This window comes from Tenrec ecaudatus, chromosome 15 (genome assembly GCF_050624435.1).
Source record: "Tenrec ecaudatus isolate mTenEca1 chromosome 15, mTenEca1.hap1, whole genome shotgun sequence".
Lineage (NCBI taxonomy): Eukaryota > Metazoa > Chordata > Mammalia > Afrosoricida > Tenrecidae > Tenrec > Tenrec ecaudatus.
Window position 1 is genome coordinate 28,761,769 of NC_134544.1, and position 23,586 is coordinate 28,785,354.

Here is a 23,586-nt window from a genome sequence, read left to right on the forward strand (position 1 = left end):
CAAAAAAATCTTAATTTGCAAAAAAAAAAAAAGTTACCACTACTGTGGTTTACCAGTCTTTTCACCCCCTGCTCTAACATAGGGAATAGATGAATGATGTTTCTGGCAGTGTTTGTGACCCTTTCAGAAAGCTAGCCATTCTGCAGAACCACGCCCAGTGTGTCTATAGGAGCGCATGCCTTCTAACTGCTGAAGAGTTACAGACCTGCGTAAAGAACAGCATTGTAACAGTGTTCAGAGACAAAGCATTGGAAGTGCCTTCAAGAGTCATGTACGTGATCGACCTCATCAAGGAAATCGTATCAGACATGGACTTGTCTGAATTCCTGTAATTTCCACATCCCTCACAGAAGACAGTCTTTGTGAATCGATTTGCAAAGTGCAGGGTGCTGGGTACTGGGCTGCTAGGAGTCAGAATCAATGCCAGCAATGGGTTGTTGGCTGGGTGGGCTTTATGCCAGTATTAAGGAGCCCTGGGGCCTCGGTGGTTCAACGCTTGGGTGGCTACCCTCAAGGAGAAAAGCCCTAAAGCTCTGCCCCCATGGAGATTCAACTCACGCCTTGCCATCGAGTGAAGGTTGACTCATAGCAGCCCCCTGTGGGTTTCCCAAGCAGTAACTGTTTATGGGAGTAGAAAGCCCAGTCTTTCTCCCGAAGAGGTGCTGGTGGTTTCAAACTGCCAACCATGCGGATCACTGCCCAACGTGTAACCGCTACACCACCAGGACCTCTACCCCAGAAAGATTAGTCTAGAGAATCCTAGGGCATCAAACTACTCTGTTCTATAGAGTCGCTGCGATTTTGCTCAACTCCGTGGCGCACACCAAAAACGGTAATCTGGTGGGTGCTCAGCAACTATCGGGTGCTTGGCTCAAGTATTTCAGCGTCTTTTCACCCTTCCCTCTCTCAGCCTGTCCTTCTAGCTAACCTAAGTATGTACTCGTGCCAATGTTCTCTAGGTCTCCGACGCTGGAGTGATTTGCTGATAACTCTGGATTTCCTAAAGTTGAGAAGGGTCTGGGGAAAACCAGAAAACTCATTAGAGGAACAAATCAAGATCTTGGGAGAGATGCTTGTTCAAGAAAAAGGTTGAGGTTGGAGATGGAGAAGTTGAACAATGATGGTCAAGGGACAGGGGACTTCTTTTGAGGGAAATTTAAATGTCCTAAAAGTGATTGTGGTGAATAATGCATAGCTCTGTAGATATATTAAAAGCCATAGAATAAACTACTCCTCCAGTTTACGTAAGTGAATTGTAAGGCGTGTGAACTGTATCCCAATAAAGTTGTTTTTAAAATGAAAAAAAGAAAAGAAGAGCAGGAGATGGATGTGAAAGGCTAAAATAAGCACAAATTTTAAGAGTAATTTTGCCGAATATACAATGGGAATACCAGTGAGTTCATGCAGTATTTTGCCGTTATTCAAAATGGAAATGGGAAAGGGGCCACTGTGAGGCCATCTCCTGATGGCAGTGCCTGGCTGTGACACTGGGGGGCAAGAAAGCTGCTCTGCTGTACTTTTCACTGTGATGGATTGGCTTCCCAAGCTTGTGGCAAAGGCTTGTCAGTAGACAAAGAGAACACACACCATCCTGTAGGCAGCCGTTGTGCTTTCCGGCTTGCTTTTGGTTTATTCTAACTTACAAGCTAGATGTTATTAAATTTTGCTTATAAACTTATTTTTCAATAAGAAATTCAAATATCTTTAAGGCATACATTGAATTTTTTATGCTATCCAGAGATGGCAAGCAATTATACACACACATACTTAAATGGTGGTAAAACCGGTATAGTTTTTTTTTTTTGGGGGGGGGGGTAGAGGTATTTAAAGACAAAATCGATGAAAGTGAAAAATGCATATGTCTGTTGACCTAGTAATTCCACGCCTCCATTTAAAAAAATAACCATTTTATTTGGGGCTCATTCCTCTGTTGTTTCATGCTCAAGGCAGACATTGTTTACCAGTGGTGTGTTGTGTTACATGTTACTGGGCCGCTAATCACAAGGTCAGCAGTTTGCAACCACCGACTGCTCCTCAGGAAAAAGAAAGGCTTTCTGTTCTCACAAAGATTCCCAGTCTCAGAGACCCATGAGGGCAGCTCCACTCTGTCTGGCAGGGTCGCTGTGAGTCAGATTCAATGGCCGTGAGTTTTGACAGTTGGAAGCTCAACTTTTGGTTGATTTTAATAAGACTTCAGGGAATACTTTGATTTAAGTTTGAAAGATTATCTTGGGCAATCGTTTCAGAGGTTCATCCAACCTCCCTGGCAGCAGAATTTGAAATTCTTCTTCCCCTTTGATTAGAATTCGTCTATAGAGCTTTTGATCAAAATGTTCAGTAGTGGTGGCTATCCAGTTCTAATGTCATCGCAAAGGAGGCATAACAACAAAGGAATGAGATAGGGCACAACAACCTAATTTTATTTATCCTTTTTTTAAAAAAATAACTTACAAAAAGCGATAAATCCCCTGTTCCACTATCATGTTCAACCTTCATTCAGCTTTCACTAATTCCTCTGGGCTACACTGCACTTGATCAAGCCCCACCAGGCATTCAATACCTCCTATGCCATCGATTTTAGATCACTTGCTGCTCCCATGTCCCCCTGGTACTGTTGGTCCCATTGTTTCCTCCTCAGGATTGTTTGTCCTGCCTACCTCATATATATAGACATGAAAAACAAAACAAAAAAATTTATAAACAGTTCCAGGGATGTCTGTTTACCTATATGAGTGTTTTCCGATTGTGTTTCAAGGGGTGCTAAGCTCTGTCTCCGAAGTCTATTTTTGGGATTCCTCAGGGACTTCATTGCTTTGCTCCCCTTGCGGTTCTATTGCATTCCCTTCCTGTTTCGCTCCGGTGGGTGGGTGGGGTGTCAGACTGGGCACAATTCCTGCACAATGTCTCCAGTGTTGTCCCCATAGTACTATGGGTCAGTGAGGGATGCTGTGTCTCGTGGTGGGGCCAGCCCTACGGTCCTTTCTGTGCATTGGCTGCTCTGAGCAGGAATATCGTCCTCTGGGTTTGGTGGGCCAGACTGCAGTTCTCTCTCTCTCCTTCCGTCTTCGTTTGCTCCGTGTGTGCTGAGCAGACCCGCCCCTCTCCCGGAGCTGTGTCTTTAGTGCTGTCCTCTGTCGTGCATTCTTCTGGGGGTGGGGGTGGGGGTGGGGACTGTAACTCTTGACGGGGGTAGAAAGCCCACCTTTGCCCTCAGTTTGGAGCTGTGGTCACGGAGGCTAGCAGCCCAGCTCGCCATGACTGTGCTGCCAGGGCTCCCACAGGGAAACTGGGGCAAGCGCACTTCGGAGAGAAGCTGTCTGCAGTCATAAGCACATAAACACGTTTGTTCACATTTTGTTTAGAATGTACTCACGCCAGTGTGAACTGGAAGCCTAGTCATAGTACATTGCACTTACGTGTGTGTGTGTGTTTAGGGGTGTGAGTTCCTCAGGTCGGACACTGGGCTTACAATGACAGCTGGCACACCTTCCGCTGAATCGTGCTGTTCAAATGATCTCGCATAAGCTCCTTCTGGAAGCTCCAGAGTTGTTTAAACAGCGGACTGCTGTCCCAGTAATCATGCTGCCGATCCAATAAAGAACAAGGGCAAATGCTCTCGTCCTTGGAACAGGGACCTCCATGCCCTCAACTGACCTGGGCGATGGTGACCACACTCACCAGAATAGAGAGTCTACCGAGGGGCTTGTGCGGGGCTCTGATTGCTTTCCTGGAAAATAGTAGGTGCCCCAACCCCGGTCAAAAAGTCGTTCCGGGGATTTCCTGTTGTTGGATCATAAAGACTGCCAACTAGTCCTGATCTCTATGGCAGATAATGGGGCTGGACTCTCTTGAGGGGTCACCCTTGGTTCGGTGATTCAGAATTCTGCTTGGCAATATGACATTCATATCATCCCAAACCCACTGCCACGGAGTCTAATCTGGCTCACAGCAGCCACAGGGTCTCTAGGGAGGGGTCAACCTTTCCCGAGCCTTCTCTTTTTCTCAAGGGTCGGAACTGCTGGCGCAGTTAGCCATTCAATGCGTGCCCAGCGGCTCCCTAGAGAAGCAGAACCCCCACCTGCCCCAGGGCTTCCTACCAGGAAGCCAGGAAGCTGCTTATACTTGATTCCTCGGATGCTTGAAATAATCGTGCAACTTTTACGTTGAGATATGCGATGGAAACAACTCAGACTTGAGTCAGAGTTGAAGAGAGAGAGAGAATACATTCAAAACACTTGTAGATGTTAATTATCAGTAAATGGTCTTCCCAATTTCTCACTAATGCTCCCTTTCATACGACTCCTTTATAGATGAAAGGGAAGATTGCTTTGGTGTCGATATTGTTAAAATGGAGGAAATCTAAACAGAACCAGACTCCTGAGAACCCGAATGGAGGGTTGTTATAAACAGAAGAAGCAGTGATGAGAGAAGAAACGTTAACGGGGTTGAACAGAAGAGTATTTGAAATGGCTAGGCCTTGGCACATAGTAAACACTCAGTAATAAGTAGGTGTGGAAGGGATGTCTGCAGCCATAAGGAGCAAAGGCAGGTTACCAGTGTAGGTCAAAAAAGCAAGGAACATGGGCTGCAGTATAAAGTTTAACTGCCAGGGGGCATTAAATATTTTGTCACCACTGAGAAGGGGGCAGTAGGCCAAAGAAGTTTGGGAAACGATGATCTATATCCTTAAGTTTGTCACTATTATATGGTCGATGTGCTCTCCTTTTTGCTCGCTGTTTGTTTACATGCTTTATTTGTACACCAGGCTCCTTCTCTAATACTAGTATCATTTTATCTTTCTTCTGTCACTTGCCTTCATTTGTTGCAAATACTGCTTACATTTCATTTAATTTAGCTCAGTTAAGTCTACTTTTGGGGGGTTTTTTTTGCTTTTGGTTTCATTAATTCAGCCATTATTGTTAATTTTTTCATTTGATGACCATTGGATTTAGGTTTATCTATCATATAAAATGTTCATTTGATTACTTAAAAATAAGAAAACATACATTCAAATACTTAATGTTAAATATTCAGTGTTAAATATTTAAAATGAAAAAGCACAAAATCTGGTCCCACAAAAGGGTAGGTCAAAGATGGAAAGTTTGACAGATCTGTCAGATCTTTTTTTTAATTAGCATAAAACCAAACACCAACCCACTTCGTCAAGTAGATTCTGACTCAAAGCAACCCTATAGGGCAGAGGAGAGCAGCTGCTCAGAGTTCCCAAGGGTGTAGATCTCTACAGAGGCAGACTACACATCTTTATGTAATCTGCGGACCGCTGGTAAGCAACCCAACACTGAACCCACTGCATCAGCCACCCCCGCCAAACCCACTGCCACCCCATGGATTCCAACCATGGATTCCAACCATGGACTGCCATCTCATGGATTCCAACCCACCGCGATCCTATGGGACACAGCATAACTGCTCTTCAGAATTTTGAGACTGTAAAATCATTATGGAAGCAGCTGGCTGGTGGGGTTGAACTGCTGACCTTGTAGTAGGCAGCCAGGGCTCCTCAAATGACCACTGGAAATGTTAAAGCTAAGACTAGGCCACGAATAAGTAGTCCATTTAAATAGTAAGAGATGATGTGCCCTTGAAATATACACAATTAGATATTCAATTCATTTCTGTCTGCCCAAAAAGCAGGCCCTGGAGTGAACATTTAACCTAGGTGTCTGCTCTCTCTGTTTCAATAATCTGGCTGTTTTCTTCCTCCTTCATTTCCTTTGTGGGCTATTGTGCAGCAAAAAATGTCTCCATTATCAGATTCAAAATTGAATCCTATGATACTGTAGCCCGAGGAAAAGGAAGCACTGAATATCATTCCCAGTTTCAGACCTAGAAGAGGTTTAGGAAACGCTACTGTATATACACCACATGCAACATTAGTGCTTTTAATTTCTTTTTTACGGGTGCACTGGAGATTAACTTGCATTAGCTCGTTTCCATTTCTGTAATAAGATCCAGAGTTTGCATTAAGCTTTCCATCTCAAAAACAAACAGTTACAAAGGACACATCTCTTCTTGCGAATGTTTTTAGCATCGTTCGCTTTTCTAGTCCTGCATCTGATATACACTTAAAAGCTCAAATGTATTTGCCCGTAGGTTCCAATTTGTTTATTTGTTTGTTTGTTTGCTTCCTGAGTTCCTCCAGCAAACTTCATAAACTATAAAGGTTGTATAACTATTAGTACTCTCAGCACCAGGAAAGGCCTTTCTTGTATTTAACACGCAGTCAGAGCGTCAACTCCACTCAAGAACAGCGTCCGCGAAGAGGAGGGTTTGTTTTTAATCCTAAGGAGGAAGTGGCTGTAGAATTTCAAACCTCAGAGAACATGTATAAAGTCTATGGCATGAAGAGGCCTCTCCATACCAGGACATTGTCATGCAACACGGATCTCGATTATGAACCGTTGACAATGCTGTTGAAACTCCCCTTTGGAACCCCAAGAGGGAAAGACACAACTGCAGAGTGAAGGGAGCAGACTGTCACCACCCTAAGACCAAGCCATCTCAATGTCACTACAGTGAAGCCTCCTAAGGTCTTTAGCTAAGGTGACACAAGGTGAAGCATCTCAGCATCACTTAGGAAATGAAGGAAAGAGTTGAACTTGACTCAGGCAAGCCTTTGGAACTAATTTCCAGCTTGTAGGGGGTAGAGCAGCAGATAAAATTGAGAAGTAGTCACTGAAATCTAGAAAGTGAGGTGTCCTACAGAAAAACTGGCATGGTTTCTTGAACAAGTCAATGTCGTTGAAAAGAAAAACAGAAAAGGGTGAAGGGTGAGTCACGAAAGCTGCAGCATATTCGAAGAACCTTAAGAAATCTAACATCAGATATGATGCACGATCCTAGACTGAATCTGAGTTGGAGCTGGTAAGTTAGAGACAGCATATACATGTGACTTTGTGTTAATTAACATACATGTGGGTGCACGTGTTAACAGGTGCACTTATATACACGAGGGCTTTGGACAGTGGTATGGTCCTACATTACAGTGGCAGCGTCCAGATAAACAGTGCGACTGGGGACATTTGTTTTCTCATTTTCACTTATCTGTAAACAATACAGGTACAAATGTGTCACCTAGCTTTTCCTTAAACTTGATTTATTTAGATGTGTAAGTAATCATACACTACCAGAATATTGAAAAGAGAAAAAAAGTTTCAGGAACTCAAAAAATGATAGTATAACTGAATAATGGAGGAAAATAAAACTTATGTAATTACTTAAGAGGTCTTTAAAATTTTTATTAAATATAAAAAATAAAGTAATGGTGAGACTTCCAGCGTTGTCCCATGGTACAATGACCTGCACCTCAGTGAAAATGCTTGAAATTATTTTAAATACATATATATTTAAAAGAAACATTTAAATCCTTGAGAAATGGTTCTAAAGGTAAGCCACAAATGAAGAAATAGCTATTGGAGATAATATATACAAAAATATGGTGGAAAAGGTGAAAATCTGTGACATGTGAACCTCCCAGACTACTGCAATCAAGAAGCTAGGTTCCCTCACCCCCCAAGGTCAAGTCAGAGGGCCTGCTTCCCAGCAGACACAGCATCTTGGCATTTCTGCTCCTTCCCCAGCTACTGGCTGCTGCGACTCAATCCTAGGTAAGTGCAGTTGAGAGGCAGGGGCTTCCTTTTCCAGCGCAGCTTGTGGAATGGAGGCTCTACCCTGGGGGGAGACTGCCCAGGGTCTAATCACCCTTGCCCTGGATTTTGAGGAGGCACCTCCAAGCCATGAGAGGCCACCTGAAAGGACCTCAGATGTCTTACCGCCCCCTCCACCGAGGGCTCAGTTCCAACAATATTCTATATTGTCCCGAGATCCAGAGCCCTGACTCTTAAGTTTATCTGGAGAGAGAAGTATGACGTAAAAACAAAAACATTATTCCTAATCTCTTCCCTCAGAAAGTGACTTCATCTAAGAGTGTTCTCCTGAACAGTGGTGGTTGTCATGAAAGGGAACTGGGAGGATTTTATGGATGTAATGGAAACACAGTCTAAACTAGAGTCCAGCTGGTCTGAGAGAATTAGAGTAAGAGAGGGGAGGAGCACTCCTAGGTCAAAGCAAACACCACAGAAATCTACAGATCAGTATCTGTGATGCACCAAGCATTAAAATCCCCAACAAAAGTGAATTCCAAAAGATCATGCACCATGCTCAAGTAGGATTATTCCAGGAATGCAAGGTTGGTTCAACACCCTAAAACCAATTAATGTAATAAACCACATGAATGGAACAGAAAAAACCAAAGTGATGTGAACATCTCAAAAGATGGGGACGAGAATATTTGACAAAATCTGAACATTCATGCTAAAAAAAACACTCATCAAACAATGCATAGCGGACAACTCCCTCAACCTGGTAAAGGGCATTTACAAAGCCCACAGTGAACATCATAAATAATGGTGAAAGAATTAGCTATCTTCTCCTTAAATAAGAGCAAGGCAAAGAAACTGCTCTCACCCCGCATTTCAATATTGTACTGGAGGTTCTAGCCAGGAAAACTAGGTAAGAGGAGAGAGAGAAAAAAAGAAAAGACTTGAAAACAAGAAAGGAAAAAGTAAAACTACCTCTATTCAAGATAACAATTTTATTTAGAGGGAAATCACTAAAAATCAATTAGAATTAATAAATCAGTACAGTAAGCTGAAAGAATATAAGATCAATATACAAAACAATTATATTTTAATCATTTTAAATGAACAATGTGCAAATGAAATTTAAAAATAATTCTATTCATAACTGCATCAAAAATAAAATACAGGAATAAGTTTTTTTTTTTAATGTACAAAGCCTATACTCTGGGAAGTACAAAACACTTGGAAGATCCAAATAAGTGGAAAAAAAACAAAAACCTCATGTTCATGAAACACAGGCTATCACATTGTGAAGGTGACACAGATGGCAGTCTCCTCAAAGCTGATCAACAGATTCAGTGCGATCTCCATCACAATCCCAGCTGACGTCTTTATAGAAGTTAACAAGCTGATTTTAAAAAGCATACGAAATTACAAGAGACCAGCAATAGCTAAAACACTCCTGGAAAAGAATATTAAAGTTCTTCGGACTTCAAAATGACAAAGCAATAGTGATCCAGACAGTGTAGTGTGATCCACAAACAGATCAAAATCAAAAGACTAGCTTTAGAGAGTCCGAACGCCGGGATTAAGCAAGCTTCGACGGGAGTGCTAAGATCTTTCAACGGGGAAACAACAGCCTTTTTTAACCTGTATAACATGCAAGAAACTAATACGGATCTTTACTTCATACCATATCTAAAACTTAATCAAGATGAATTCAAGAGGTAAAGGTAAGAGCGAAAGCTATAAAGTCTTTAGAGGAAAACACAGACGTAAGCAATTTGGCAAACGATTCATAGATACGGCATCAAAAAAAAACATGAGCCACAAGAGAAATAATAAATACGTAAATTGAACTTTATAAAAACGTAAAACTTTTGTGTTTCTCTGGCCATCCTCAAGAAAATGAAAAAGGGGTGGGCAGAGGCGGGGGGGTGAATGAAAATATGCCCACAGAATGAAAAAATGCATCTACCATATATACTAGAGTATCAGCCAACCCAAATATCAGCCAAGGCAAGTTTTTACAAAAACTGCGTTAAACATGTGCTGAAAAACTCGGCTTATACACAAGTATATACAGTATCTGTAAACCTTGTATCTGTATCCAGAATATACGAATATAATGAATTCTTATAACTCAATAATAAAAAGACCAACACAAAAACTTTTTAATGGGCAAAGCAGCTCAGTAGTCCTTTCTCCAAAGAAGATAAATGCCTGTGCTAGGTGCCAGCAAGTCAGTTCCAACTCATAGTGACCCTGCCTTTGTACAACAGAACAAAGCCCTGCCTGCTCATGCTCCGTGCTCCCAGTCACTCCTGTGGTTGAGTCCATTGTTGCAGCCCCTCTGTCGGTCCATCTCTTTTAGGGGCGTTAGATTTTTTACCACCCCTCTACTTTACAAAGCATGGTGTCCTTCTCCAGGGACTGGTCCCTCCCGATAGCATGTCCAAAAGATGTGACGCGAGGTCGTGCCATTCTCTCTTCTAAGGAGCATCCTGGCTACTGTATTTCTTCCAAGATAGTTCTGTCCATTCTGTAGCAGCCCATGGTATAGTCAGCATTCTTTACCACCACCATAATTCAAAACAAGATATACAAATGGCCACTAAGTAAGTCAGAAGACTCCTGACATCCTCAGCCATCAAAAGCGCATGCGGCAGCACTTCATATCCATTGTTCAAAAAGTCATATAATGACAAGTGCTGACAGGTGAGGCCAAACTGAAATACTCTCACGGGGTGCCAAAGGGACCAGGTATAAGGCATCGTGCAAAAATTATATATATATACACACACACCATAGTGAATGAAGGGGGAAGTGCAAAGTGGAGACCCAAAGCCCATTTGTCGGCCGCTGGAGATCCCCTCATAGAGGGGTTTAGGAGAGGAGATAGGTCAGTCAGGGTGCAATGTAGTACCGATGAAGAGCACAGCTTTCCCCCAGATCCTGGATGCTTCCTCCCCCCAACTACCATGATCCGAATTCTACCTTGCGGGACTGGATAGGGCAGAGGTTGTACACTGGTGCATATGAGGGCTGGAGGCACAGGGAATCCAGGGTGGAGGATACCTTCAGGACCAGGGGTGTGAGGGGCGATACTGGGAGAGTAGAGGGTGAGTGGGTTGGAAAAGGGGAACTGATTACAAGGATCCACATGTAACCTCCTCCCTGGGAGATGGACGGCAGGTAAGGCGGGGAAGGGAGACTCCGGATAGGGCAAGATATGACAAAATAACAATCTATAAATTATCAAGGGCTCATGAGGGAGGGGGAGGGGGGAAGGAGGGGAAAAAAAAAGACCTGATGCAAAGGGCTTAAGTGGAGAGCAAATGCTTTGAAAATGATTAGGGCAAAGAATGTACGTATGTGCTTTATACAATTGATGTATGTATATGTATGGATTGTGATAAGAGTTGTATGAGCCCCTAATAAAATGTAAAAAATATATATATTATTCTAAAAATAAATAAACAAAAATTACAGAAAAAAAACCTGAAATCCTCGTACACTTGCTGGTGGGGAAGCAAACTGGATCAGCCACTTTGCAAAACAGTCTAGCAATTCCTCCAATGATTAACCACAGAGTGAGCAATTCTACTCCCAGGAGGAAGAAAAACATGGTCATATAAAATTTTGTGCAATATTTATAGCAGCATTATTCATAATAGCAAAAAATGTTAACAATTCAGTTGTCCATTAATGGTCAAATTATAAACAAAATGTGGTCTATACAAAAAATGGAGTATTATTCATCCATAAAGAGAAATGAAGTACGGATATATACTACAACATGGATAAGCCATGAAAACATTATGTGGTCTAAAGAAGTCAGTCACAGAAATCCACATAGTATATTAATCCACACATAAAAAAGCTCAGAATAAGGAAATCTACAGTCAGGAAGTAGATCAATGGTTGCTTATGTCTGGGCACATAGAAAATTAGGGGTAAAAGATTTATTTTTGAGGTGATGAACATATTCTATAATTGATTAGGATGATTGCAGACATGTGAATATACTAAAATCATTCAGCTGTACTTCAAATGAGAAAATTATATAGTATACAAATTATATATCAATAAAACTGCTTTTATGAAAAGAAATTACTAGACAGAAACATGGATATGTATTTTTTAAATCTCAGAGTAGATAATGCCTTCTTGGACATAAAACCAGGGGTCATTAATTTTTTTAAATTGTCAAATTTGAACTCATAAAAATAAAAAATAACCCAAAGAAAGATAAAAAGACCAATAAGAAACTGAGAAAGATGCTTATAATGACTCAGGTGTCATACAGAAGGCCAATATTCTTCACCTATAATGAGCTCTCACAAACCAATAAGAAAGAAGGACATTCATAAGTTAATCGAAAAAAAGACAAAACGAGGCGGCCGGGAAGACAGAGGACATTCAGACGGAGCGTTCCTACCAAAAGCAGCCGACCATCCTCCACAACAAGAAGAGGCTTCTCTTGGGGAACTGGCAAGGGGAAGCTCCCCCGTCACCACAAGAGCATTGCCTGGGCCTCAAGACGTCCAAGGAGGGCACTGAGGGCACCTACATTGACGAGAAATGCCCCCTCACCAACAATGTCTCTCTCTGAGGGCGGATTCTGCCTGGTGTGGTGACCAGGAGGAAGATGCAAACAACCACTGTCATCCGCTGAGACCACTGCGCTCCATCCGCCAGCATAACCGCTTTGAGAAGCGCCACAGGAACAGGTCTATGCACCTGTCCCCCTGCTCCAGGGACATCCAGATTGGCGACCTCGTCACCGTGGGAGAGTGCCGGCCCCTGAGCAAGACCGTGCACTTCCACGTGCTCAAGGTCACCAAGGTTGCAGGCACCAAGAAGCAGTTCCAGAAGTTCTGAGCCGCCAGCCTCCCAGGGAAATAAAGTTATTTTTGGTTATACACACACACACACACACAAATATAAAACAAGAAAAGTTAATTCACAGAAAAGCAAACACAAATGATTATTAAATATCATATGAAAAGATGCTCAATCTCTCTTATAAAATGCTAATTAAAAACCGGATGGCCATGTGTTTGCTGACAGCTTCCTTCAGGGAAGAAGCTGACTTGCAGAATAGGGAGCCTCCAGGCCCTTAATTGGGAAGCTAGGTTCGCTAACCCAAGGAATGTGTCAGAGCAAAGAATTGTGTCCTGAGTATTTCTGGTCCTGAAATGTAACCTGGCAAACCTCATACTTGTGAGCATTGTCTGAGTTCTATATGGTCTAGCAATGAATTATTAAACCCAGAAGGTCAAGTGCTGTGCGAGAGATGGCTGGTGCCTGAATGGGTAAAGAAGGCTGGCGAGTGAAGGTTCGTCTGGTCTTCACAGGTATTGGGGCTGATGAGTTTGATTCTCCTTCCCCTTACTAAGTCACTGGAAGTCAGACACTGCCTCCTTGCCCTTCTTAGAACTAGCTCAAGGAACTACAAGTTCAACCCCACCAGAACGAGGCAAAGCACTACAGGCCTGCAACAGAACAGCAAGGGGAGCAGAGCAAGGAAGTCCCCAGGGAGTACCAAAAATAGACTTTGGGGCCAGGGCACAGCACCCCATCAGACTCCACCGGAAAACACTCCTAAAGGTCAACAAACAGACCTTGATCTATTTACAGGCTTTTCTTTCTTTTTTCTTTTTGTCACTGGTTTTTTTGTTGTTGTAGTTATTTTGCTTTCTTTTGTTGCTTTGTCTTGCTCTGCTTTGTTTTTTGTGCATATTATTATCTCTGCAGGTCTATCTAGATAAAATAGGCAGGATAAGCAATCCGGAGGAGAAAACAACGGGACCAATGGTTCCAGGAAGACATGGGAGAGATGGAGGTCAGGGAAAGGAAGTGGTGTTAACCAACCCAGGGACAAGGGAACAACAAGTGATCCAAAATCAGTGGCAAAGAGGGTGTAAAAAGCCTGGCAGGGTTTGATCAAGGACAATGTAACTGAGAGGAATTACTGAAACCCAAATGAAGGTTGAGCATGATAGTGGGACAAGAGGAAAGTAAAAGGAAATAGAGGAAAGAACTAGGAGGCAAGGGGCATTTATAGAGGTCTAAATATAGGCATGTACATGTGTATATTTATATGAGGATTGGGAAACAGATCTATGTGCATATATTTATAGGTTTAGTATTAAGGTAGTAGATAGACATTGGGCCTCCACTCAAGTACTCCCTCAATGCAAGAACTCTTTGTTATATTAAAATGGCATTTCATGATGCTCACCTTCCCAACACTATCACTGAAGATAAAATAGGTGAATAAGCAAATGTGGTGAAGAAAGCTGATGGTGTCCAGCTATCAAAAGATATTGCATATGGGGTCTTAAAGGCTTGAAGGTAAACAAGCGGCCAGCTAGCTCACAAGCAACAAAGCCCACATGGAAGAAGCACACCAGCCTGTGTGATCACGAGGTATGGAGCATCAAATAACAAAAACTCATCATTGTGAATGAGGAGGAGTGCACACTGGAGACCCAAAGACCATCTGTAGGCAACTGGACAGCCCCTTACAGAAGGGTCGTGGGGAGGAGAAGAGCCAGTCAGGGTGCAGTGTGGCAACGATGAAACATACAACTTTCCTCTAGCTCTTAAATGCTTCTTCCCCTCCACCACCATCATGATCCCAATTCTACCTTACAAATCCAGCTAGACCAGAGGATGTACACCAGTACAGATAAGAACCGGAAACACAGGGAATCTAGGACAGATGATCCCTTCAGGACCAGTGGGGAGAGTGGCGATATCAGGAGGGTGGAGGGAAGGTGGGGTAGAAAGAGGGAACCGATGACAAGGATCTACATATAACCTCCTCCCTGGGGGACGGACAACAGAAAAGTGGGTGAAGGGAAACATTAGACAGTGTAAGATATGACAAAATAATAATAATTTATAAATTGTCAAGGGTTCATGAGGAAGGGGGGAGCAGGTAGAGAGGGGGAAAAATGAGGAGCTGATACCAAGGGCCCAAGTAGAAAGCAAATGTTTTGAGAATGATGAGGGCAACAAATGTACAAATGTGCTGGACACAATGGATGGATGGATGGGTTGTGATAAGAGTTGTACGAGCCCCCAATAAAATGATTTTTTTAAGTAGAAGTACATACAACTTCTATGTTGGTGAACAGGCAACATTTTCCATGTATACACTCATTGATACAGCAACAGCACTTCAAGAATGAGAGACTGATGTGGCCAAACCCACATAAGAAGCACAGGGAGCCAAACCACAACCTCTCCAGAAACCAGCCTAGAAAACCAAACCACAGCCTCTGCAGCAATTGACCCACAACCGGCAGGATCTGGGCCACAACGATAAGCTTCCTTCTTTTGGCCCTCCACTTCAAACTCAGCTCAGATATGTTCCTCCAAACCATGCCTGTAGGAAGCTTGGCTTCGAGTTCACACACCTCCAACTTCCCCTAACTGCAGTCTCTCATCAGAACATACCCGAGGTTTGCCCAGGTTGCCACTAGGCTTTTCACTCCCATCCCTGCCTTTGACTCTCTGCCAAAGACTACACCGATGGCTGTCTCCCTTGCAGTCCGCTCAGAACAAACGGCCTCTGGTCATGGTGACTTGGGTGGTTTTCATTTCTTTCCACAAGGAAGTCAGACACTCCCTTCTTAAAACTGCTGCTAGAAGAATACATCGATACGACTTGTATTTATGCACACATGTCCGATCCATACGTGTACAAACTCTGATACAGAGATTTCACTTCGAGGATAGAGGTATGACTGTGTGTATCCGATGCTGCAGTTTTGGCGGCCCTGTGAATCCCTTTAACAAATGGTCCTGGCAAAACTGGATGAAACAGGGCCCATACCTCAGCCATGCACAAAAATTCACTCAGCATGGGCCAAAGACCTCAATATAAAACCATAAAGATGATGGGATAAAAACGAGGAGCGAAGCTGGAGATCCTAGTAAAACAAGTAAACCAACTCCCCTCATGTTGATTCTGACTCACAGGGGCCCTATGGGGCAGAGAAGGACTGCCCCTTGGGGTGTCTGAGACTTTAAATCATTATGGAAGGTAAGAGGCTTATGGAGTGACAAAGTATGTTCAAACCACAGACCTCGCGGTTAGCAACTCACGCATCACCCACTGTGCCACCAGGGGCCCGAATGCGTGGCATTCACAGACTACCAGGCATAACTTTAAACGCACTCTCAGCATAAGATGAACTGAGTAACGGATCTCCCAGGAACTAAAACACTTAGGCGCATCAAAAGACTTCTTCAAAAGAGTAAAAAGAGAACCTCAGACGGAGGGAAATTTTGGGCAAAGACAAATCCGACAAAGGACTGAGCTCTAAAACTTAGAGAAAATGTCAACACCTCGACAGCAAAAAGATGAACACCCCAGTTAAAAAACAAACAAAGAACATGAGGGGGGAATGGGGAGGGAGGGGGAAAAAAAGAGGACCTGATGCAAGGGGCTTAAGTGGAGAGCAAATGCCTTGAGAATGATTGGGGCAGGGAATGTGCGGATGTGCTTTATACAATTGATGTATGTATATGTATGGATTATGATAAGAGTTGTATGAGCCCCAATAAATTGTTAAAAAAAAACTGTAAAGATTAGCTTCTGCTAGTCATGATAGTTTTACAGCCTGCTAATCCTAATTGTCATCAATGTCACTGAATTAGATATGCAAAATTGTTGAATTGGCAAATGTTTTGTTATTTATATTTTTTTACCACAATAAAAACAGATTTTCATAAAAAAAAAAAGAACATGAACGGACAATTCACCAAGAAAACATTCAGGCGGCCAACAAATACATGAGAAGACGCTCGCAATCCTATCCGTGTAAGCCAAAGCAAACCTCCTGCTGCTGCTGCTGCTGCCGGCAGAAGGGGTCAAATCAGTCCCGACTCGTAGTGGCCCAGGCACAAGAAGATGAAGCACTACTGCCCAGTCCTCTGCCAGCCTCACGATTGTTGTGTTATGTCCATCCTTTCAGCTGTCAATCCATCGAATTATTCGTGCCCTTCCACTTATGTTCTTCTGCTGCTCCTAAGGTTTCCAGTGACTACACGCTCCAAAGCGGACAGTCTACTCCTTCCTCACAGTCTGTTCTTAGTCGGAATACAAGTGACATAGCTTCGAGCACCACAGCAACACGCAAGCCACCACTGTGACAGACGGACAGGCAAGTGGTGGTACTCATAAGCAATTTGTCACTCTCGCTACATGTACATCTTAAAAACCACCTCAAGAGAGGCGCCCCCAGCTCAGCTGGGCTATCAGTTCAAGATGAGGGAGGAGGGAGGAGACCCGTCAGCTGCTGCCATGCAACACTGTGCTAACATCACCCCACACCAACACCAGTCGCACGAGGACTGGAAGTGACTATTACAGGGAGCTCAAGTCAAGGTGGGGAGAGGAGGGCATGTAGGCCTCAGGAGAGGGGATCCCGTTTCTGTTGGTGGGTCAACTGGAAGGAGCGACCTCCCATGGGAGGGCAAGGGAAGACACAAGGAGTAACGGTTCCCTGAGGGTACAGGAAGTAAGTGGGGGGGGTGAGGAGGGGAGTGGGTAACATTAATGACTCAACCCCACCGCATGGGATTGAACAACAAAACTGTGTGCGAAGGGCAGGGATGTTTTGGAATGAGTAAGATATGCCAATAAAAATATCACATAATTTTTAAATTAACTATTAAAAATAAAAACATCTGACTTGCTGGTCTCCTAGACAGACACTGGTGGAACCCCCAAGACGATGGCTCATCTCACTGCCATCGAGTCAGTGCTGACTCATAGTGGCCCCCTGTGCGTTTCCAAGACGGTACCTGTTCACGGGAGCAGAAAGTCCAGTCTTTCTCTCACGGAGCTGCTGGTGGTTTCAACCTGCCATCCATCGGGATCGCAGCCCAATGGGTAACCCCTCCACCACCGGGGCTCCTTTGACACCTTCAAACCTGAAACCGAGCCCATCCCTAGCATTCAGTCAAACAGTGGACAGGCTATGACGTGAACAGGAACATCTGTGAGGAACGAGGTCCTCTAAACAAGCAATCGTATGGGCAGCATTTGCCCAAAAGCAAAACTCAGAAGGGCTAGAAAGGAGGATGAATGTAAATGGGGAAGGCCGCGGGCAGTGGAAAGAGGGCTCGTATGCTGGTTTCATCCAATGTATGAAACAAACAGGTACAGGTTGTTGAGTGGAAAAGTAATGGTCCCCATAAACTTTCACCCAAACAAAATAAGCAAAAGGAAACACTGGAGCAGTGGGTGGGGGTGTGGGGTGGGGGTGGAGCAGCTCTCCCCTGCGAGTCAGAATCGACTCGATGGCGCTGGGTTTGATTTTGCGGGTGTTTGAGAGCATAGGTCCCTGGCCCATAAGGCTAACATGGCAGCTAACAAAAGGTTAAGGCTTTGGAGTCCACCCAGAGAAACCTCAGAAGAAATTTCTGGTGCTCTGCTGCCCCCCAAATCAGGGAATGAACAATGACGCCATCAAAAAGATAATGGAATTTTTCTCTGAACTCTCTGAAACCGCCACGTATATAACAAAAAAAGCAAACCATTAAAATTGATAAAAGTTAGCATAAGATCAATACAGTCCTATTTCTACATATCAATAATAAACATAAAATGATGTTAAAGAGTCAAACAAAGCAAGAACCATTTATGATGATATAACGTCCAAAAGTATATCCAGCGGATGATGGGCTAAGCCTTTATACTGATAACTCTAACAGGTTACCTTAAAAAATATAAAAGTGGAATAAAAGACATACATATTCATGGTTTGAAAAGCTAATATATTAAGAATGTCTGGGATTTCTCATGCTGATCTGTGTTAGGGTGGGTTAACTAAAGAAACAAATCTGTGACGCTCCTATGTGTGTAAGAGAGAGCTTTGTATCAAGAAGTTAATTGTACATCAAGCAAACACATCAGCCTAGTCCAGGTCCGTCCAAAAGTCCAATACTAGTCCATAAGTTCCTCTTCAGACTCACATAGCCACATGCAATGATGCAGAATGCAGGACAATCACAGGCCGGTGAGTGCAGGTCATATGTATCCAATGTCACAATTCATCACAGGGCTCAGGTAGGTCTCAGAGTGGCTAGCCAGCAGGAAGGTGGAGGGAGCGAGGGGTGGAGGCTCCCAAAATCATCCTTACGAGAGGGCCACGCCCACAAGGTAGCACCATCAGGCTGTGACCTGATTGACAGGCTGAATACCACCCCTACGCGATTACATAGCTTCAAGTTGACATGAAATTATGTAACTACCACAAATGCCATCCCAATCAAAGTCCCAACAGTTTTTGTGGAATTGGACAAATTGATTCTAAAGTATAGTGAGAACAAACAAGTGGAAGGCACTACTAGATATTATGACTTATACAGGAAGTATTAAGTCAGTGAGGTATTTGCGAAGGGAATGAACAGTGAGACCAGTGGAACAGAGCCGAGGGCTCAGAAACAGAACCACGTACATATGGACAAAGTGCTGTGGGGAAGGACAGCTTTTAAATGCATTGTTAGGAAGACTATTGGAAATTTTTTCCAGATTCCCTGCCATGGAGTCAATGCTGACTCAGATCCACCCCCCAGTGTGTTTCTGATGGTAACTATTCACAAAGAGCCCAGGCTTTCTCCCGAGGAGCTGCTGGTGGTTTCAAACTGCCGACCATGCAGATCACAGCCCGATGTCCAGAAAGACTGTCTGTGCCACTCACTGCCTTCCTCTCTCCAGTCATGCGCACGCAAGCACACACACACACACACGCACGCACACATCCATTTTCCCATGGGTTGTCGCTCTACACATGAGAACGCAAAATGAGGCTTTTAGAAGGGCATTTCATTATTTGCACATCAGTCTGATCGTCTGGAGACTCGTGTCTAAGCTCTGTCAATGAAGCTTTACGTATCCTTTATGCTAGGGCTAGTTTAGTCGACTCTTAACGCGCATCCTTCCTGGGTTTTCCACGGAATGTTCTGCTGTTTGACAAGGTTTCTCCCCTCGGGTTGATTCACACTCAGATACCCGCAATGTCACAAGGGTACAGGGAACTGTTGAGTTGATCGGTTGCTCTCTGCTAGGTGGTCAGTGCCCCACTTCCACACATTTTTCACTCTGTGCTTGCACAATTTAATATTCAGCAAAAAATTCAAAATTCTGGAGTTCTTTCTCTGGTACCCTTTCTTCCTCCCAGTTCTAACTACGGCAGCCTCCTCCAACTCCAATCTCTTTCTTCCGCTGAGTTAAACTGTTGAGTTCTGCTCAGATTCCCCAACCCATGTCAGAATCCAGTGACCGCCTGCAGGCAGACAGCCTGCTTCTGGGGGTCACCTTCCTCTTGTCCAGGGTCTGAAAACAGCCTATTCATCCTTTCCAGACCAGTTTTCTAGTGGCTTCCAGCAGAAGAGCAAGGGCAAACTAGTAACGCCATCACAGGTGAAAACCAAAGTCTACACCATTTTTCAAAAAAAAAGGTTAATGGATTTATCTGAGTGATGAGAAATATACCTTTTATTTTGCATCTCAAAATAAAGTCTACTGTTATTTTTGCAAAAGAAAGAGGGTCAGGATCTTCTTAACACAAAATACCCATGACAAAATAAAAATTTATAAATTTTCAAGGGTTCCTGAAAGGGGAGTGGGGAGGGAGGGTTAAAAATGAGGTGCTAAAAAAAAATGAGGAGCTGATACCAAGGGCACAAGTAGAAGGAAAATCTTTTGAGAATGATGGTGGCAACAAATGTACAAATGTGCTTGACACATGGGTGGATGCTTGGATGGATGGATTGTGATAAGAAGTGTACAAGCCCCCAATAAAATGATTTTAAAAAGAAAGGGGAAAAAAACACCCAACACACAAATTAATTCCTCTGTAGTCTGTTAGTGGTAAAGCCAAAAAAGGACAAGTCTCCAAGGGTCCCAAGATGGCATTAGCAAAGTGTTCCAGGTTGCCTGAGCCATCTCTTTCTTGGTCCAGAGACAGGATGAACACGATTCAACAGCCGCCTGAGCATTTTAATGGTATCCACAAGACCCCACCAAGGCCAGCAGTGAAGGGGTTAAGGTCCTGGTGTCAGAGCAGAACTCTTACAACATAAGAGTTACTTAAAATTCAGCTTCACTTTATAGAGATTGAGAGTTTGTTTAATTAGTATTTAGAAGTGCACATTGTTTATCGCTATTGGTATTTCAAAAGATGCTTAAATGTTGGAACATTTAAAGTTTAATAAGCTTCAGTTCTTTGAAGGAAAACACTGGTGTAATTAAATTCTCAATTACTCTGGGTTTTTTGTTTTGTTTGTTTGTTTGTTTGAAGGGACCCAGGCAATTAATAAAAGTAAAGACATTTAACAACACTCATTTTATAAAAAATCCAAATAAGTTAACCACCTCATTAATTAGCTAATGTTTAGAGAAAATATATTTAGTATAAGCCTCACCGAGGCAAAATATCAACCTTTTGAAAACAGTATACAACAATATATGTAAACAAGAGTTGAAAAAAAAGTAATGTTTCTGAATTCTTTTGTGCACACACCCAAATGTGTGGATCAATTATGCTTTTCCAAAAGCCATTTCTGTTCATTGATACCAATTAGTGTTTGGTTAATGTTAATTGCATGGTCAAATTAAAAGCACTGAAGCAATTGCTCCTAAGACTTCTTCCTTGGCCTTAGAATATTTTAGAGGATTTTTAAATTCAGGTTAAAAAGAGAGAAAAGGTTTACAAAATGGCCTTGTTTTAATTAACCATGAAATGTAAATGGAATAGGAAAAAAATTCTCCATTCCTAGATCCTTGCTATCCAATAAATCAACTGCTGCCAAAATCTCCTACAAGAGCTTGAAGAAATGCATATTCCCATTCCTCATCCTGGGGCTACTAAATCAGAATCAGCATTTGAGAAACATCCTGGGGGCTTCCTGTACAGGTTAAACACTGAACTTCAAAGAGACAAACTGCTGACTAGTCAGAATAGAATCTTACCAAGGGCTAGGGCAGTGGGGGATAGGAACAATGTTCAAATATAATTATCTGTGATAATGTACCTGGGTGTGGTACTATCTGCTTACTGTATCCAGGATGGGACCTTTCTAGTCCGGCGAAAGGTTTCCCAAGACAGCCAGGTTCAGATGCTACAGAGCAGGAAGGAGACGCTCAAAAAAATCCAAGAAGGTATAAGCAGAAAATTTGGAGACTGACATCAGGAAAACCAAGGGCTATGTTTCCTAAGTATGATCAACAGTGTCAATGTCCCCATTTTTCAGTCTCTCAATAGCCCAGCACAGTACTACACTTTATACACCAAAACCAAGCTCCTTGCCATGGAGGCACTGACAACTCATGGCAACCCTACAGGGCAGACTAGAAGGGCCACGGTGGGCTTCTGAGACCATAACTATTTACAGGAACAGAAAGCCTCGCCTTTCTCCTGCAGAACAGCTGGTATTTTCTGATTGCTAACCTGAGGTTCGTAGCCTAATACATAACCACTAAATTCCTGTTTCTGTTGTTGATAGGTGCCATTGGGTCAGCTACCACCCGTGGTGATCTGATGCACAGCAGAAGGAAACACTCCCTGGCCATATGCCATCCCAGCAACTGTTCCTAGGCTTGAGCCTGTCAGTGAAGCCAGTGTGCTCGCCACCTCCCTGAGCGCCTTCCTCTTTCTCACCACCCCTTCATTTGACCAAGCATGATGTTCTTCTCCAAGGACTGGTCGCTCCTGACAACATGTCCAAAGTATGAGAGGAAGTCTCACCATCCTTGCCTGTAAGGAGCACTCTGGCTATACTTCTTCCCAGTCAGGTCAGTTTGTCCTTTTAGCAGTCCTTGATACTTCCAATATTCTTCACCAGTGCCACATTTCAAATGCATCAATTCTTCTCCATCTCCTTTATTCCATGTCCAACTTTCACATGCATAAGAAGCAATTAAAAATACTATGATTTCGCTCTCTCTCTCTCTCTCTCTCTCTCTCTCTCTCTCTCTCTCTCTCTCTCTTTCTCTCTCTCTCTCTCTCTGTCACCGAGTAGATTTTTATTCATGGCGACCCCGCGGACAGGGTGGAACTGCCCCTGTGTGTGTCACTCTTTATAGGCATAGGAAGTCATCTTTCTCCCGCGTGGCTGTACAGGTTGGGTCAACTGCTTCCCGGAGTTTCTGAAACCATGAATTTTACGGACACTGACACTCCATCTTTCTCCCCTGGACTCAAACTGCCAGCCTTGTGGTAAGCAACCTATTGTAGCACCAGGGCTTAGCCCTAGGCGCCACCAGGGCTCCTTCATTGGTTCCTGGTGCTGTCAGTTTGATTCTGACTTGCTGTCACCCAGGCTGCACTCTTTCATGGAAATAGAGCACCAGGCCTTTCTCCCGCAGCGGCCTGGGGTGGGTTCACACTGCCTATCTTTCGGTCAGCATTGTTTTTGCTTAGTCATTGCTGTTCCAGGGCTTCTTTGTGACGTTATCAATCAAGCTGGATGCTATCGACTGCCACCACCCATCCCGTTCCTGCTGCACAGACAGGGAAATGGGTGCACAAGGTGTAGAGTGGGGGGTCGAGGGCTCATTTGTTGGCCAGAGGACCCTGACTGAGCCCAGTTCTTCTTGACCCCAGGTAGCAGGCTTCACACTTTCATGAAGGCCCCTATGAGGTCTGTCAGGGCTGTGCACGCAGTAGGTACTCAACACCCACCCACTGGACTAACCAAACACATACACACAACTGTCTTCAATTCATTCCAGTGAGGGTTTGTCTGGCATCTCCCACACAGATGCGCGCGCGCATGCGCGTACACACACACACACACACACGCAAACACCTCAAGGTGTTTCCTGCACTCACGTGGATGATGTAGCTTCCCTGGCCCCCCAGAAGCAGTAGGGGGCTCCACGTGACATGTGCATATAAATGTAACAACTGCTGGGGTCCCACAAAGGGCCAGCTCCTCTGCCAGGTGCCGCCTCGCA

General features: G+C 43.6%; 1 protein-coding gene and 1 pseudogene across 2 annotated transcripts in view; one reads left to right on the top strand and one right to left on the bottom strand.

Annotated features, from left to right (window-relative positions):
• Positions 1 to 23,586, bottom strand: part of KATNAL2 (katanin catalytic subunit A1 like 2) — a 103,448-nt gene that overhangs the window by 74,923 nt on the left and 4,939 nt on the right. The window lies entirely within an intron of this gene.
• LOC142428030 (small ribosomal subunit protein uS17-like) lies at positions 270 to 12,485 on the top strand (annotated as a pseudogene).